The 16,113-nt window shown below is 43.7% G+C and overlaps 1 protein-coding gene across 1 annotated transcript in view; it reads left to right on the top strand.

Annotated features, from left to right (window-relative positions):
* LOC123630466 (kalirin) overlaps nt 1-16,113 on the top strand; it is a 457,953-nt gene that overhangs the window by 169,679 nt on the left and 272,161 nt on the right. The window lies entirely within an intron of this gene.

Here is a 16,113-nt window from a genome sequence, read left to right as displayed (position 1 = left end):
AGGAAGTACTAAGAGTGTCTTCCAAGGATTGATTCATCTGAGTGCTCTGGTGGGTATGCTGAGGCAATCACACACACAGGACTTCAGGGAAGTACCTTTGGTTATTTTAACATAGCTCTCACCCCACTTGTTCCCTGAATGGGAATGGGAACACAGCCATATAGTTAACCAGCATCTAGCCCCACATGTGCCCTGAAGATTAATGCCTGCCAAGGGTTCAGGGTTACAATAGCACATTTATGTCTGATATACCTGAGACATCAGAGGGGTGCAGGCCTGCCTCTCCCCCAAGGTGGTAGTTGGAATGGAAGGGCTTTAGCTAGAACCTAAAAGCACAGGCATGCTTCAGAAAGGCATAAAGCCCATAATTCTTTCCAAAAAAGGCTACAATACAAGACATTATAGCCAATACCTTTCTTTTGTATGGGGATTTTCAGTTTTTAAACTGTTTTACCTTGGGTTTATTTGTCCTCACTGGGGTAGCATTGAAATACCCACTTGAGATTGAGGGCAGAGAAGATGAGGGGCCTCCCTGAAGTTGTTAAATTGGTATGTGCTGAACCCAGATCCTCACAAGTCTAGTGTTCTTTCTGTCACCCCTATGGGGCCCAGGAGCTCCATAAGGGGCACAGTCCAGAAGCGTTGGGAGAGGATGTGTCACCAAGAGGTAAGAGCCTCATCATGTAGTGGATGAGGACTCCAGCAAGAGTCTAACTAGGCTACGGGGCACAATGAGATGGTGGGCTGGGGTGACCGGGATCACTCCTCACCAGTGTGATGGTGGAGGGAGGCTGCTGGCTGCCTTCACCCAAGCCCATGGGCCTGCACCCCTTACCTGTGAGCCACCATGGGGCAGGAATAGGAACCTTGGTCCCAGCTTCAGAGGAATGGTGGTCCTCCTTCTGCAGTGGTTCTATTAACTGACAAGCACAGGAACACCTCTGGGCACTATAAACCTTATGACTCTTGTGCCTGTTCTGGGAAGGCTTCTTGGAGGAAGGGGGACTGACAGCCCAGGTCAGATCCTTCCTAGAGCCCTGCTTTTTATTCTGGGGGTTAACCTCAAAGAGCAAGTTACAGAACATACAAATACACTGAAGGACAGACAAAGAAGAAGAGGGGCATGAAGATGGAGAAGACAAAGAGGCAGAGGATTGTAAAATCCAGAAAAGAGAAAGCAGAGCAATGGTTTAATATAGATTTAAATTTGGGGTGTTTTTTCATATGGTCTTCATATACTTTTACATTACTTTTAATACATATTCATTGTAGAAAGGTTGAAAATATAGAAAAGTGTAAAGAAGGAAATAAATTATCCCCATAATTCTGCAACCTAGAAATGCATTATGTACAAGTTTGTGATTGTATCAAATTGGTATTTCATAAAGTAAAAAAAAAGTTGAGTCTCAGCAATTTCATATGATTTAACCTAACATATAGTACATGTAACATGAGTATCCTAATTTTTACTTTATATATTATGAACATTCTTCCATGAAATTAAAAATTACTTAGAAATAAAAATTTTAACGGCTAATTGGTATTCCATTTATACTTATCTCAAGTTTATCTAACTATTCCTCTTCCATTGGATATTTAGCATGTTTGCCATTTGGGGCCACGGTAAAATGTGCTGCATGAAGCCGCTTGTCTTCAGATATTTGGCCTTATTTTTCCTTTGTTCCTTCAGATAGACATCCAGAGGGGAATTGCTAGGTCATTGGTGATATACAGTATTATCGTTGTGGTTCACATCACCAAATTGCTTTCCAGAAAGGTTGTAGCGATTTCACTTACACTAACAGGGGTGTGGGCAGGGAGAGGTAGCACGGAACCCTTGCTTCCACTGATGATCCTTTTCAAAATCTTTGCAAATTTAATAAAATTTAAAACATCTCATTGTTTGCATTAATAATCTAATTAGGTTGACTATTGTTTCTTATGTTTATTATCCATTTTCCTTCTTTTTTGAAATGTGTATTGATGTTCTTTGCCTGTTTTTCAAATAGGGAGTGGTAGTACTCTTTTCTCTGTCATATTTGTAAATATATTTCCCAGCTTGTCATTTGCCTTTTTAATTTTGTTTACAATCTGAAGTATAATTTAAATTTTACATAGACAAAAACCATAAATATTTTCCTTTGTGATTTCTTTAAAGGCTTTTGTGCCTAGAGAGCTCTTTCTCATTTGGGGATCAGTTAAATAATCACTCATATTTTTTCTTAAGGTTTTAAAAAAATATGTCATTTTTAAAGTTTAGATTTCTAATTTGTATAAAATTTATTTTATTCTGGTGTATGGTATGAAGTTGTTAGGATTAACTGGATTTTTCTTTTCCAAATATTCAGTTTTTCCAGTGCCATTTATTGAATACTTCATCTTTTCCTCAGTGCTTTAGATTCTTCCCTCATCATATATTACATTTTAAAATATGCCATGTCTGTATTAGGGCTGTGTTTCTTGCTCCCTTCATTTCTATGTTAATTCTTGTGTCTGTTCCACCTTTTAATAATTTTAGTTTTAAAAACATACTTTAATATCTGATAGGGCAAGCCAAACCCATTATTCATTTTTTTTAACAAATGTTTAATTCTTTTCATCCATTTATACTTCTAGATGAAAGTCTAGTTGAAAATCCCTTTGGCACGTGGTAGGTACTTAGAGATTCGCTCAACAGATATCTGCTATGGCTGTGGTCCCTAACCCCCGGGCTGCAGACCTGCAGTCTGTGCTGTTGCCCTTACCTACCCCCCCACCACTGACCGTGGAAAAATTGCCTCCCATGAAACTGGTCCCTGGTGCCAAAAAGGTTGGAGACCACTGCACTATAATATTTACCGTTTTAGTCTAAAAACACGTTGATTTTATTTGAACTTCATTATAATACTTGAATCTTCTTTTACATCTTGCATTTCAAAGGGATAAACCATATTTGCATACATGGCAAATATTTAAATGACATTTAATGAAAAATGGAGTTTTCTTTTATAGCTCATTTGGACTTTGGTTCTTTTAGTCATAAGACAACTTTATCTATGATGAATGGTAGCCAATTTTTTTTTTTTTTTTGCCATAGGATCACGTTACAGAGTGAACAGTTGCTCAACACAGGTGTCCTAAACTTTAAATAAGTTTGCTTTTAAAAGACAGTTTGCAATTGTTATCATAACCCCAACCTAATTATTAAACTTTTTAAGTGCATGAATATTTTATAAAGATCCTGTATATGCAGGATAAATATACAAAGGAGGAAATTTGCTCTTCTCCAATTATTTCAAAAATAGACAAGAAAAATTTGAAATAGAAAAACTTTAAAGGCCTACATTTATAAGCCAGGCTTGGTAGCTCATGCCTGTAATCCCAGAACTTTGAGAGCTCGAGGTGGGAGGGTAGCTTGAGGACAGGAGTTCGAGACCAGCCTGGGCAACATAGTGAGACCTCATCTCTACAAAAAATAGTAAAAATTAGCTGGATGTGGTGGCACACGCCTGTAGTCCCAGATACTTGGGAGGCTGAGGCAGGAGGATTGCATGAGTCTAGGAGCTTGAGGTTGCAGTGAGCTGTGATGACACCACTGCGCTCTAGCTGGGGCAACAGAATTACCCCCTGTCTCAGAAAAAAACAAAAAAAGAAACATTAATAAAAGCCATAATCCCACTTTCCAGAGATAACCATGTGTTCATGTATTTATGTGATTTTTAAATATATACATAGACATAGAACATATATGATTGGGATAACATTGTATATATTGTTTTGTAATCTGATTTTCCCACTTAACAAAGTATCATGAAGCTTCCCAAGGCATTAGTTATTCTTCATAGTATAACAATTAATGGGTGCTTTGAGTAGATATGCCATAGTTTATTTAACCAATCCCCTGTGGTTGAATATGTAGGTTGTTTCTGACTTTTCAATAGTATAAAGCTGCAATAAACCTCTCTACTCCTTGACTTACCGTTATTCTGGTCTTAGCTGTGTTCTGAGCACATGTGCACATTTATCCAAGGGCAGGACAACCTCCTGGCTCCCTGATCATGACAGGGACTCCTCTTTTCCAGGGAGCTGGAGAAGACAGGGAGTCCCAGCCTCCTGGAGGTCTTCTGTTCAGATTACTGGGGAAAATTTTGAGTGCTGGAGAATTGATGAGGAAATCATTTCGGAGAGCGAGAAACTGAGGATCTAAGCAACTTGGGGACATTTATTCTACATGTAGCAGATAGATTTTAGGGTCTGATTCACCTGGATTTGTATTCACCACTCCCCTGTGCCTCCTCACCTAGCTCTGTGTGTAAGGGGCAACTTAACCTCTCTAGCTCTTCTTTCTCTGTGAACTCCCCCCATTCATAATAGCCTGACAACTCCAGGCCAACCAAGGAAAAGACCCACAGGGCACAGAATCTCCTCAGAGCTCTCCTCATGGATTTCTGAAGGTTGCCTACAGGTAGATTTGGGGGCTGCCTCATCTCAGAGGGTGGCCCTGCTATTGGGATGTTTTCAGCAGGCATGCTTCTCAGAAATGCCACCTGGACCTGCGTATGTTTTGCAGAACCTAACCTCATAAGGGCAGGTGGAAGAGGCACTGGGAAAAGAAGGAACAAGGCCTGCTGGCTACAGGTGCCAACCCGTAGATGCTGGTGTGGGAGGGGCGCCCATGGCCTTGGCCCTCTGGACACAGGAGGAGGGGCAAGCATACCACCAGTTGAGCAGCTGGTCTCCCTTTTGGAACAGGGGGCTTTCCTTTACTTGTGGGGAATGTGGCTATTGGAACAAGAGTGGTTGGAGTGCTCACCAAATAGCCTAGACTGGGTAGAAGAGGAAAATAATACAAATTCAGAGGAACCACATACATGGGTATGAGCAGTGTGGCTTACAGGTATGCAGGGGGAAGATGAGGCAGTTTTTAGCTGCCATTATCTGAGTTTACTTCAATCACTTACTCATTTACTCATACATTCATGTAATCAACGACACTTATTATTTAGCATCTACTATGTGTCAGGCCCCATGCAGAAGATACCAAGATGAATAGGGAAGAGGTAAGGAGTGTTGTGTTTACTTAGTATCAGCTATGTGTCTGGTACCTTCAAACAGGATTTCTCCCCTAATCATCACAACAGCCTATGAAGTAGATATTCTTATCTTGATGAGGAAATAAAGATGCAGAAAGGTTAAGTTGTCCAAAAGCACACAGCTGATAGTCACTGGAACTGGGAGCCACACTTCTGTCTAAATCCAAGCCTGTGCTTAACTCAGGGATGTGAGCTGCCTCTCAAGGCACCCTTGTCCTGGGAGAGCTCACAATCTCATACAGAATACAGTGTGTTGAGCAGACAGTAGCCAGGGATGCCCTACTCTGGCTGCCTGACTAGAAATACTTGAGAACCCTTTTCTTATCCTGCCATGACCCAGGCTCCTGGGGGTCTGTTAAATAAGTTTGCAAATTCCCTTTGCTGGCTCTAATCTTGACCTAGAGTCATGGATCCAGGAGGGGTCTTGCGTCAAATAGTCATCTCTCTGCTAGCAGAGGTCTCTTCAATTTAGAAGGCTTCCAGGAAAGGCACTGCCTAAGTGTGTATTAAACTTATTTTGTGCTTAACCTCAATTCTTCCAGCCCTCCGTAACTCTGTAATGAGAGAGAACCACCTCTAATAAAGCTTATCCTTAGAGCACAGTATCCTGCCCACAGTCTTTACTGCTCCCTCACAGCCTCAGTTTCCTTCTATATAAGCCAAGGAGTCTAATCATTTCATAATTCTTTCTCTGCCAGCCCAACCACAGCATTGGGTTCATGCTAAGTCATGAGTGTCAGAAAGTGGGCTTTGAGGGAGGCTGGGTGATAGGATCTGGTGGTTAGAACCCAAGGTAAATTGTAAGGTATAATTTTGACTTTGCCTCAGACCAGTGGTTCTCAACCATTTAGGGAGCCATAGACCTGCTTGAAAATCGATGAAAACCGGTCTTATGCAGATTCTCTTTCAGAAAAATGCACACATATAGCCATACATGCAAAATGATTTGCATACCATTTCATGATGTTTGTGGCCCTCCTCCACCACATATATATTTGAGGCAAGGTTTGGAGGCATGCCTCAGTTTACCAGGTGTTCCAGGAATGTACAGCTTAGTCTCTCCTCTGGTGAGCAGAGTTGAGGGTTACCTAGGTCACCCTCTGCAGACATCTCCCTGCTTCTCGTTTTTTCCCATAATTCTGGATAAGGGTTTTAGCTTCATGAGATATTCAGATCAACCCTGATTTCCTGTTTAGCACTTGGCTTTGTTATGCTTCTTTCTAGAGAAATAGCAGGCATCATGAATTGGACTCTCTCCTGATTGTGGGCATTTCCCAGCTTATTCTGGGTTCTGACTATGCTAGGTCCATAGGGAAAGCTTTGTTGCTTATCACTGGCAAACATTAACTTGTCCCTTTGTTACTCTGGAGAGGGTCTAGGTCATGGGGAAAAAAACCACTGTCTTAGTTACTCTCTTCTGCTCCCCTATGCCCATCAGAGAGGCCTCAATATTCACCACTATCCTGTCCAATCCAGGACTTTGATGATAATCCCATAACCTTTTGCCTCTTCTCTAGTTACTGCTTTTTCACATTTTAGACACTTTTTTAGAGCTGTAGTTTTATTATCTCTTTGGGATTATCTGAGTATTTGTACCTCTATATTATATTTCTTACATAATATTGAAATTGCCTGTTGATGTGTGTGATTCTCTCCCTAAATTAGAAGTCCCTTAAGGCCAGGAACCCTGTATTGTTTAACCTTTGTACCCACAGTGATTGAAACTTTGCCTGGAACATGTAGTTACTTAATAAATATTTATTGAATTGAACTGGATATGCTTAGATACCCAATGCAATAACTTAGGGAGAGACTAAAAACTTGCTTAAAACTCTAGGGAATCTTTCAATGGCCAACCCAGCTACCTCAGATATGGCTGGCCAGTTTATCCAGAAACCTAAACATTGTACTGGGGCCATACGGGGTTCCTGCTGTCTCATTTCCATGGGAGCTATGTGTGTTTGTCTGTGGGGTATGTGCACAGACCTTTCTTTCTTGTTTACTGCAATTGTTCAAAAACAATACCAAAGCAAACCTTTTTACTCTCTTTAGTAATCTTGCTGTATTTTTTTTCCTCCAATGCTTCTTCACATTTATCTCCCTGATATATCTTAATGTCTCTTTTATCTCTGCCTCTTTCTTATTTGTTTCACATATCCTGGGACAGCCTGGACAGCAGCCACTCCGTGTAGTGACTACACACTACTTCAGGACCAAGGACAGCAGCACGCACATGCTCGAAAGGGGAGAGGGTGTTTTAATTTGCTAGTTTGTTCAGTAATATGACCTTTGGATGTGTCCTGCTCACCTCTCAGGCTGCACCTGCAGTTCTGCAAACCTGGTTGTTACTTTGGCCCTACTGTGGTGGACCTGTGTCCAGTCCGTACCCAGTGTGTACCCACGATGTTGCTCTCACAGATGGTTGTAGTGGTTACACTGTGACAGGAGAGGCACAGTTATGGGATCAGAAGGAGTGGATGGGAGCAGGGAGAAGCTCTGGGCTAGGGTGAGAGGGACTGCTGCAGGGGCTGCCCACAAGGGTCTCCTGCCCTGAGCTCTGCCATCAGCCATTGTTGCTTTAATGCCACCCACACCTGAATCTCAGGCCATGGGGATTGGTGGGGGGTAGTGGGAGGAGAGGTGCTGGGCCGTTTCATGTGTAGATGCCTGCAAGTGTGCCTTCCATAATGACAGGGCCCAAAGTTGGCTTTTCATATCAGCAATTTCATCTTTAACTAGTCTTTGTGCCCTGACTAAATTAAGTACTATTGATAGTCATGCTGGGCAAAGGAGGGGGACTGAGAGTGAGAGTGCTGAGGAGCAAACCTTTTATATATGGCTGACCTTCCACAGCACACACCTTTTGCCTCTGAGCACCTTTGTAACTCTCTCTAAATACAGCAGCAAATATGCTGCTAACGTTCAACAGTTGGCTCATATTCATCACTGACAGGCTAATGTTCTCTGTTACTGTGAGGACCCTTCCAAGACCAATGCTCAGTGTAACAAAAAAGACAATAAATCTACCACCATCACCACTACCCTTGATGCATGAGCACTTTAAATAAACTTGGTCAGTTAGAAAAGAATCAGTTAAAAAAAAAAGTGGTGGGTGGATATTACCACTTTTGAAATGGCCATTATCTTGTGTCTGAATTACACTCGGGATGTCAACTTCTCAGGGGAGGGAGGGCGGGAGGACGAGTAAGCGAGCGAGCCTGTGGGTATTGCAGCTGAGGTCTCAACTTGAGCTAATATTAAATCTTGTGAAGAATAAACAGAAAGGGTTTGCTCATTAGCTGGGCTTAGAGAGGCGTTACCCACGTGTTTAAAGTGCTAATTATTAGTGATCTTTAATGGAGCTAATTTAGCAATGGCAAGTGTTACAAATTTCTGCTCTTCAAAAGTAGCCCATTAACCAGGCCTTTATATCTAATATTGACTTTAGGAAGTTAGTATTGAAATTGGCCACAATTACAGTGCATGTAGCAGCATGAGAGTGGGAGTAGAAATAAGCACAGAGAGGGACCAGAGGTGGAGGCACAGCAGTTACTATGTTAAGCACCTTTGCTAGGGAAGGCACCACGGCACTGTGGATGGGAAAGACTCAGCTCTGGGTCACTCACTGAGCACCAGCTGTGTGCCAGGCACTGAAGATACTGATGTGAGCACCAGTCCATGCCCGTAAGGGGCTCAGGATCTAGTGAGTGAGCCAGATCTGGTAGTGGACAGTGGCATAACAGTGAGGGACACGCCATGTGATACACAGAGAAGGAGGCACGAGCCCAGCCTGGGCATCGTGGAGCAGGGGGAAAGGTGCCCTGGGGAAAGGATACAGCTCACTATAGTGCAGGGCAGAAAATGGTTATTTTGAGAAATGAAGTTTAAACACATGTCAGAGTTGAGAGAAGGTGGACTTTGCTTCTCTCCAGCTTAAAGACTACCCAATCTGGTTACCATGTCAGGTCCCTGGCTACTGCCTCACCTTGCATGAGGCCTGGTCAGTTTGCTTAGAAAAGCTCAATATTTAGCAACTCACAAGGAAAGAACCCTTTTTTCCCCTCTCCCGTTTTGCATTGACATCAGGCTAATAGAGGCTGCCACCTGGGGAGGAGGGATGGTTCCGGGTTGTTTGACATTTTTGGATGGCAGTGATGAGGGACAACGACTGTGGGGAGTTGGCCTCATTGTGCACGATGGATTCCAAGGTCAGGAAGAGGCGTGTGGCTCTCCACACCGTGTTGGGTGTTCTGCTGCTGACATCAAGCCGCCTAGTCTCTCTCTCTGCCAGGTTTATTCTTTCCTCTCAGGACACACTTCCTGTCTCAGTGGTAGTTGTTTTAAGGAGAGCTCCAAGGAACTTATTTATAGTTGCTGGAGGAGTTTTTCAACAGGCAGTTTCCTCAATAGCTCATTAGCATCTGGAAAGAGGAGAGAGAAACATTCACCTCCATTTCTGCATGCACATGTGTATGCATATGTATCTTTTGCTCCAGCTCTTTAGCTCTTGTTCTCACCCCCTTTTCTTTATCATTTTCTCCGACTCTTGCCACCTCTCTCTCCTCTTGTGTCAACCTTGGAAAGGAGGGGATGAGAGAAAGGAGAACGAGAGGAATGAAGATCTTGCCCACTAACAGGTTCCCTACCACCCCCTGGTACGCTGACAGTGTCTTCTCCCATGGGCTTTGCCCATCCGTTTTCTACACAGAAGGGGCCATGACCTTAAGTCTCTTCCCTTTACAATTCCGTTCCATATCATATCTTCGTGACGTCTTATGCAAACCACAGCCTGCCCCTGGCCTGGCAGGTCCCAGGAGGTAACTCGCAAACATCCTTCCTGGCTCTCCTGGGACTTAGGGAGAAGACCAAAAGAGACAAAGTTGCAGTGCCCCCAGCTCCACATTCCACCACCACCCTCAGCAGAGGCCACATGTCCCAACCTTCTCCATCCTTGAAGATGGCAGAATGTGACCAGGAGGTTGGGGTCAGAACTTGCTGGGCCCAGCCCTATTCAGGAGCTACAGGCTTGCTCTGGACCAGCCGGATTCCACCCAGCTCTGCCCCTTGCTGCAGCATCAACCCCGCTCTCTGAGTCTCTGAAGGCACTTGCAGCCACATCTTTGCTGATGCCTTCCCAGGAGTCTGCCCTACTGAGAGTTGGATCACAGAGCCCGCCCACCTCCTCCAAGCCCTCCTTTCCATCACTCTAACTCTGCTTTTCCGTGCAGTCAGTAAACGCTCTTCATCTGTGGCATGCAGTTTCTTTGCCCCTTCTTCTCTGCCATGGCATATGCTGTTTCCCACTATTCCTTGGCCCTTCCCTTATTTAAAACCTAGTTCAAATATCACCTCCTCTGGGGAGCCTGCCCTGGTGGATCACCTCCAACTTTCCACTCTTACTCTGTCTTCTTAGGACCTGTGTGTGCTCAGTATCGGTATTTCTTGAGTCCCTTTTGTGTCACAGGCACTGTGCTAGATGTTGGGGTAAAACAAAGAGTAGACAACATGGTCCCTACCCTCAAGGCATCAGGATCAGTTAATAGGGAGTAAAATGAAAATACATAAATGCCATTCAGGAGTGATAGAGTATAAGGTACAACCAGGGACAGCTCAACTTGATGGGGAGGTCAGGGAAACAGCACAGAGGAAATGATAGGTTAGGGAGAGGTTTAAGAGGTAGAATCAACAGAGCTCAGCAACTGAGTCGATATGTGTGGTGAAGGAGTGGGGGGAGCCCAGGGTGCTTCCCCGGTTTCTGTTTGGGTAACCTCAGTGATGATGGCACCAGGGTAAAGGATGGTCAGGTTGGGGCAAGGTGGGAAGGTCTTTATCAAAATCTCAGAATCTTAATTTGTTTTTTATATAGAGCTTCCTAGTGTCAGGGAAAATGGGTACTGAGTATTTTATTAGGCCGGAAACTCTCAGAGGGCCAAAACTGGGTTTCCCCTCCAAGGGAGAGAAATGCCTGAGATGAGCACTCTCTGATGTGGAGCTCCCCAGGTGAGGACACCTTCCTGTGTTTCTTGTCCAGTATTTCCCAGGGTTTAGGGCTTTGCGTCTGTAGTGGGGGTAAATGTAAGATAAAGTGGCATAAACTGGCAGGCTCCTCTGTCCTACAGGCTAACTCAGAAATGGCATCTTTGTCTGTAGATAAGATCAGTGACAGTATCTGTGGTACTAAGAGCAGTTAGAGAAGGCAGAGCTCTGAGAGCAGGGAGGAATATTTGTTGTGAAATTAAAGTATCTGATACATGAAGGAGTGGTTTAAGCTACCAGAATTCTGAGCAGCTTGGATAGGCGTCATTCATAAACATTCCTGCCACCAAAAAATAAAACATGTCTAGTCTTAATGCCCCGAAGGGGGAAATTATCTATCTCCCAGAGAGCTTTTTTATTCTAGAGCTGAATTTTAGCAATGGTAACAGGGTAATGGCTGAATCTCTTGGATCCCTGGGCAGTGGTGAGGGGTCTTGAAATGATGGGGGCAGGAGCAGTGAGAAGTACTAGATGAGATTTTAGAGTCCTATTTAGGCCAGGCTGAAGGATGCTTTTCTTTATCTTTGCCTCCGAAGCAACTCTGGAATGAAAAGAGATACTTTAGTACAGAGCTTCCCAAAATGTAACGTACGATGCAACAGTGTTTCTTGTTAAAATGCAGGTTCTGATTCTGTAGGTTGGGGTGGGACCTGAGATTCTGTCTTTCTAGCAAGGTTCTAGGTGATGCTTATCACTTTGAGTAGCAAGGCTTGAGGACTCACCTTTAGTAAGCCTTTCCTTTGCACCCTCTTGCATTGCGTACAGGTGATGTCCTGTCTCTGACAACAGCTCTCTGGTTGTCCTACTTGCATGCTTGTCCTCCTCAGCTTGGAGGCCTCCTAGAGAGCAGGGTCCATTTCTTGTTTGTCTTAGGATCACCACATAAGGCCTAGGAAACAGTAAGTGCTCCATAAAGACTGGATGAAAGAATGACCTTGGGAATAGGAAAATGTCCAAATTACAACCAAACTAAGGTCTAGCCAAATGAACTCTTAGAACTCTCAATAGTAAGCCCGGTCTCTTTTGTACAGCACATCATTCGGTGTCTCAGTGCCATTTTGAGCAAGGCTGTTCTGCTGGATACCAAAGGGACAGAGTAGAAAGAAGAGGCAGAAACCTGAGCATTGGTCAATGTGCAGTGTTCTTGGTGGAAGTGGAACTGCTTAGGCGTACTGGAAGCAATGTTACAATACTTACATAGTAACTTCTAAGGAAGTGCAAATTAAGGGGTGTGACTGAGTACCAAAAGGAAACAAAGAGCAATTCATGGGTACTCTGGAAGCTTGTACCTCTAAATGCTCAATAAATGCTCACCCAGTTTGTTTCTTTGCTTATTAAAACCAGGATTGCTTTCTGAAGGAAGTCAGCATGGAGCACACACAACTGCTATTCACGTGGAATAGTGGTGAATCCCCTGCTGCCCTGAGGGATTCACTGCTATTCCAGACCCACAAAACTATGGACAGGGCCCTTGGCACAAGGGCCAGGCCTGCCATTGCCATGTGGGGCCACGCAGAGGCTGGGAGCCTGGGTGAAGCTGATTGGCATTTTCCCACGGGGAAATGGCGACTAGGAACATGTGAAAAGGAACAGGCAGCCACAATGTAAGCATAAAACATTTGGAGCAAGGAAGAGCAAAGTGGGGCTTGGAGAAGACCCATGCTGGAAGATCCTGGAGAGATGGTGGTGGTAATTTGTACTTCCCTAATAGATGCAGAGCATTTCAACTTTGCTAATTAACAGAACAGCAGGCTTGTAATTCTGACAGCAGCAGGACAGAATGGGGTGGGATTAGCACTGAATGCCAGTGAAGCATGCCTTTGTCCTTAAGAAGAAGCACAACACACACATTGGGTCAGGTCTGTAAGGGTGCCCTCTGATTTTGTTTGTTTGTTTGTTTCCTGTGGTAACTCCAAGAGCTTAGGAATTTTTATTTCTTCTTGGGCCTCCTTTAAAGGTAGTAAGGAGCCTACTGTTCAACAGGCTTTCATTTTAAAGGAGGAAACTCTGGTCTATGACTGGCCTAGAGTTTATAGTCTAATAGTGGTATCACATATACTTTGTGTTAGAAATAGCAATTGCAGTGTGAGCCTGCTTCCTTCAAGGTGTGTATGCCTCACAGAAGTTCTTCCATCTCTATTCTCTCATTTTGGCAAGTTGGGCTACCTGCAAAATGACCTGACCTGCCTTCAGCATTCCAACCCCTGAACTGATTCTGGAAAAGAATGGGCTGGGAAGCCAGGAAAGGGTCCTGTTATCCTCCCAAGGTACAGTAAATCTTGTTAGAGAGTTTGTTCCCAGTACTTCCTTTCAAAGCATATTGATCTGACAAACTGAAGATCTTAAAGGCCAATAAATATGAAGAAAAGGTTTAGAAAGTCTCAGAGTATTAGAGCTAAGTGATACCCTGGAGATTATCTGCTCAGATCACCAGTGCTTGATGTGACAGATGAGGCCACTGACCTTCTGTAACTCATTTTACGAAGGGTTAACATTTCATTCATTCATTTATTCTTTCATCAAATATTTATTGAACATTTACTATGAGTCTACCAAAGCATGTACCTGATAGTGAAGAGATGTTGCCATGTCATTGGTCCTGTTTCAGTTGGCATTCAATAAACTTACCCGTTATTATATATTCCAGCAGCTGGTCTCACAAGGGCCCTGGGGGAATTGATACATAGGATCTTCAGCCAGTGCAAATAGGTTTTCTACACAAGGTCACCAATTTATGAGCTGCTGGGCTAATTAGTTTAGCTCTACTTGGCTTTACATAATACATATATTGTTGAAAAGTTATTTGTAATTCAATTTTTTGGCAAATGGAAAATTAATTCAAGTCACTAAAGAACTTTTATTTACAGAGACCCTGGAGCAAATCCTTTTATAATGTGAAAAATCGTGTTGCTGTTATTGGAAATGATTATCCCCTAGTTAAGGATTTTGTAAATCTGGACACTTTAGGTGGTGTTATGGTGGGCACACAACAAGGCAGGTAGCCCAGCAGTGGTCTGAATTGGGTGGAGAAGGACTCTGGCCTGGGAAATGGAAGCCCTAGGAATCTCAGAACAGCCCATCTCAAGATACTGCTGTGTACTGGAGCCCATGACTGCAGGCTGCGTGGACAAGCTGCGTGCTTTCCCTCAGGCCCTGGACCGGGCGGGGAGGAGGAGTGGGGGACAATGAGTACGTGTGAAGGATGAGATCTGGAGCTGCTTCTCCCTCTCTGGGAGTGGGGAGGGCATAGGACAAGGAACCTTTTCTTCCATTATAGCAGATTTGAAACCCTTAAAGTGTGGGGACTGTTTGGAATTAGGGCCCTCTTGTATAGTTTAACACAGCAGGGGGAGAGGAAAGGCAGTTGGAAAAATAGGACAAGAGTTTAGGAGAGAAGAGGGTTATGTGGACTCTGTTTATACAGTAAAATCTCATTAGTTTGGGCCTGCTGTTTTTGAATTTATAAATAACCCAGAAGAAGACAAGACTGAAATTTAACTTTTCATATTACTTTTTTTCTGTAGAAATTAATAGAATGCATAGTGATGTAGAGGAAAGTGTTTTAAAACTGATGTATAGAAAGGTATATTTTGCATATGAAAATAATTTATTTTGGTGTGGAAGCATCATTTTACACAAGCAACTCATGTGCTAGTTAAAGATGACACTTGTCTGGTGAATAAAGCCTAATAGGACTCCTCCTGCCAAGGAAGCTGAAGTGCCACCTTAGTGCATGAGGATGAAAACATTCTGTATATCTACCTGTAAATTCTATATAATTTATATTGATCCTAGTTAGTCTTTATTGGTGAGATTTAGTTGCTTTCTGTGTGGAAAATAAGATTAGAGCATAAATATCTGTAGAAACCAAGGATAGAAAGAATAAAACAATGCCTATAATCTTTGAAGTTAGAGCTTTCTTTTTATAGTGTTGCTTTTTTCTTCTGTTGTTTAAGGTCTTCTCAAAGTGAGCCTTGTAGCTGGTTCTCTGTCAATTTGTAAAAAGAAGCAACTTATGAATAAAAAGGCTCGCTGTCTTCATTTGGTAACAAAAGAAAAAGAAGAAATAGATGAAATGGTCAGAGATACTTTGGAAGTTTGTTGTACCTTAGGGCACGACCTTTGACCACAGAAACTGACATTCTGGCGACACAGCTCTCCTCCTGCTTGGTTGAGTGTGCAATAGGCCCATTTCCCTCCCCTAGGCCAGTGATCTTAATCCTGGGTTGTTGCCAGAATTCCCAGATGGGTCTCTTGAAACAGTCGATGTTCAGAGATTGAGGGGCTGAGTGGGATGGTGCTGCTCAGCATGTTGCTGTCCTCTGTAGATTGTCAGATTTGGGTTCCCAGTAGAGAAAGGCACCAGCAGGGTGTCCATGGTCCCTGGTTCTGTCTTACTGAGCTGACCGAGAACCGCTCACCAGGGTCCATCTGTGCCGTGTCCCTCATGGTGACACATAACAGAGGCCTCAGTTACAGCTCCAAGCGCTACGAGTGTGGGTGGTTCTCCCCGAGAGCCCTCGTGGGGTGCTGGGGTTAAATGATAGGGGTAGAGTGTGCTAGCCTGGGGTTTTGTGTGTGCGTGTAAGCTGGGTCCTGCCTTCCCACACATCTCACGCTGGGCTGGGTTGTCCTTTGCCTCCTGAGGCTACTGTTTCTCCAGGCACGTGGTTATTTTCCATTCTTTGTGAGCCCCAAGCCTCTGCCTTCAGCCCCCTAGCAGGAACTCAGCGAGACCTTAACAAGGACTTTCCAACTGAGAAGCAAGATTTAGAAAGAGAACGAGTTACAGTAGGCAATGCATGTCTTTCCCAGGAGATCTGTGTCTCCCTACCTCCTGTCCATTGTGGACAGAGGATGATGATATCTCTGGTAGGAGGAAGAAGGGTGGAGAAGATATTGTCATCAACTTTGCTTCCATCTGTGGGAGTTCTGTGGTTCACTTTTTCCCTTTGTGAAATGAAGACTAATAGTCACTGTGCCACTTAGAGGAAAGACAAGAAGC

The sequence above is a fragment of the Lemur catta genome, chromosome 1 (genome assembly GCF_020740605.2).
Source record: "Lemur catta isolate mLemCat1 chromosome 1, mLemCat1.pri, whole genome shotgun sequence".
NCBI classification, from domain to species: Eukaryota; Metazoa; Chordata; class Mammalia; order Primates; family Lemuridae; genus Lemur; species Lemur catta.
Note: the sequence above shows the minus strand (reverse complement) of the source record. Positions and strands in the feature narration are given on the sequence as shown.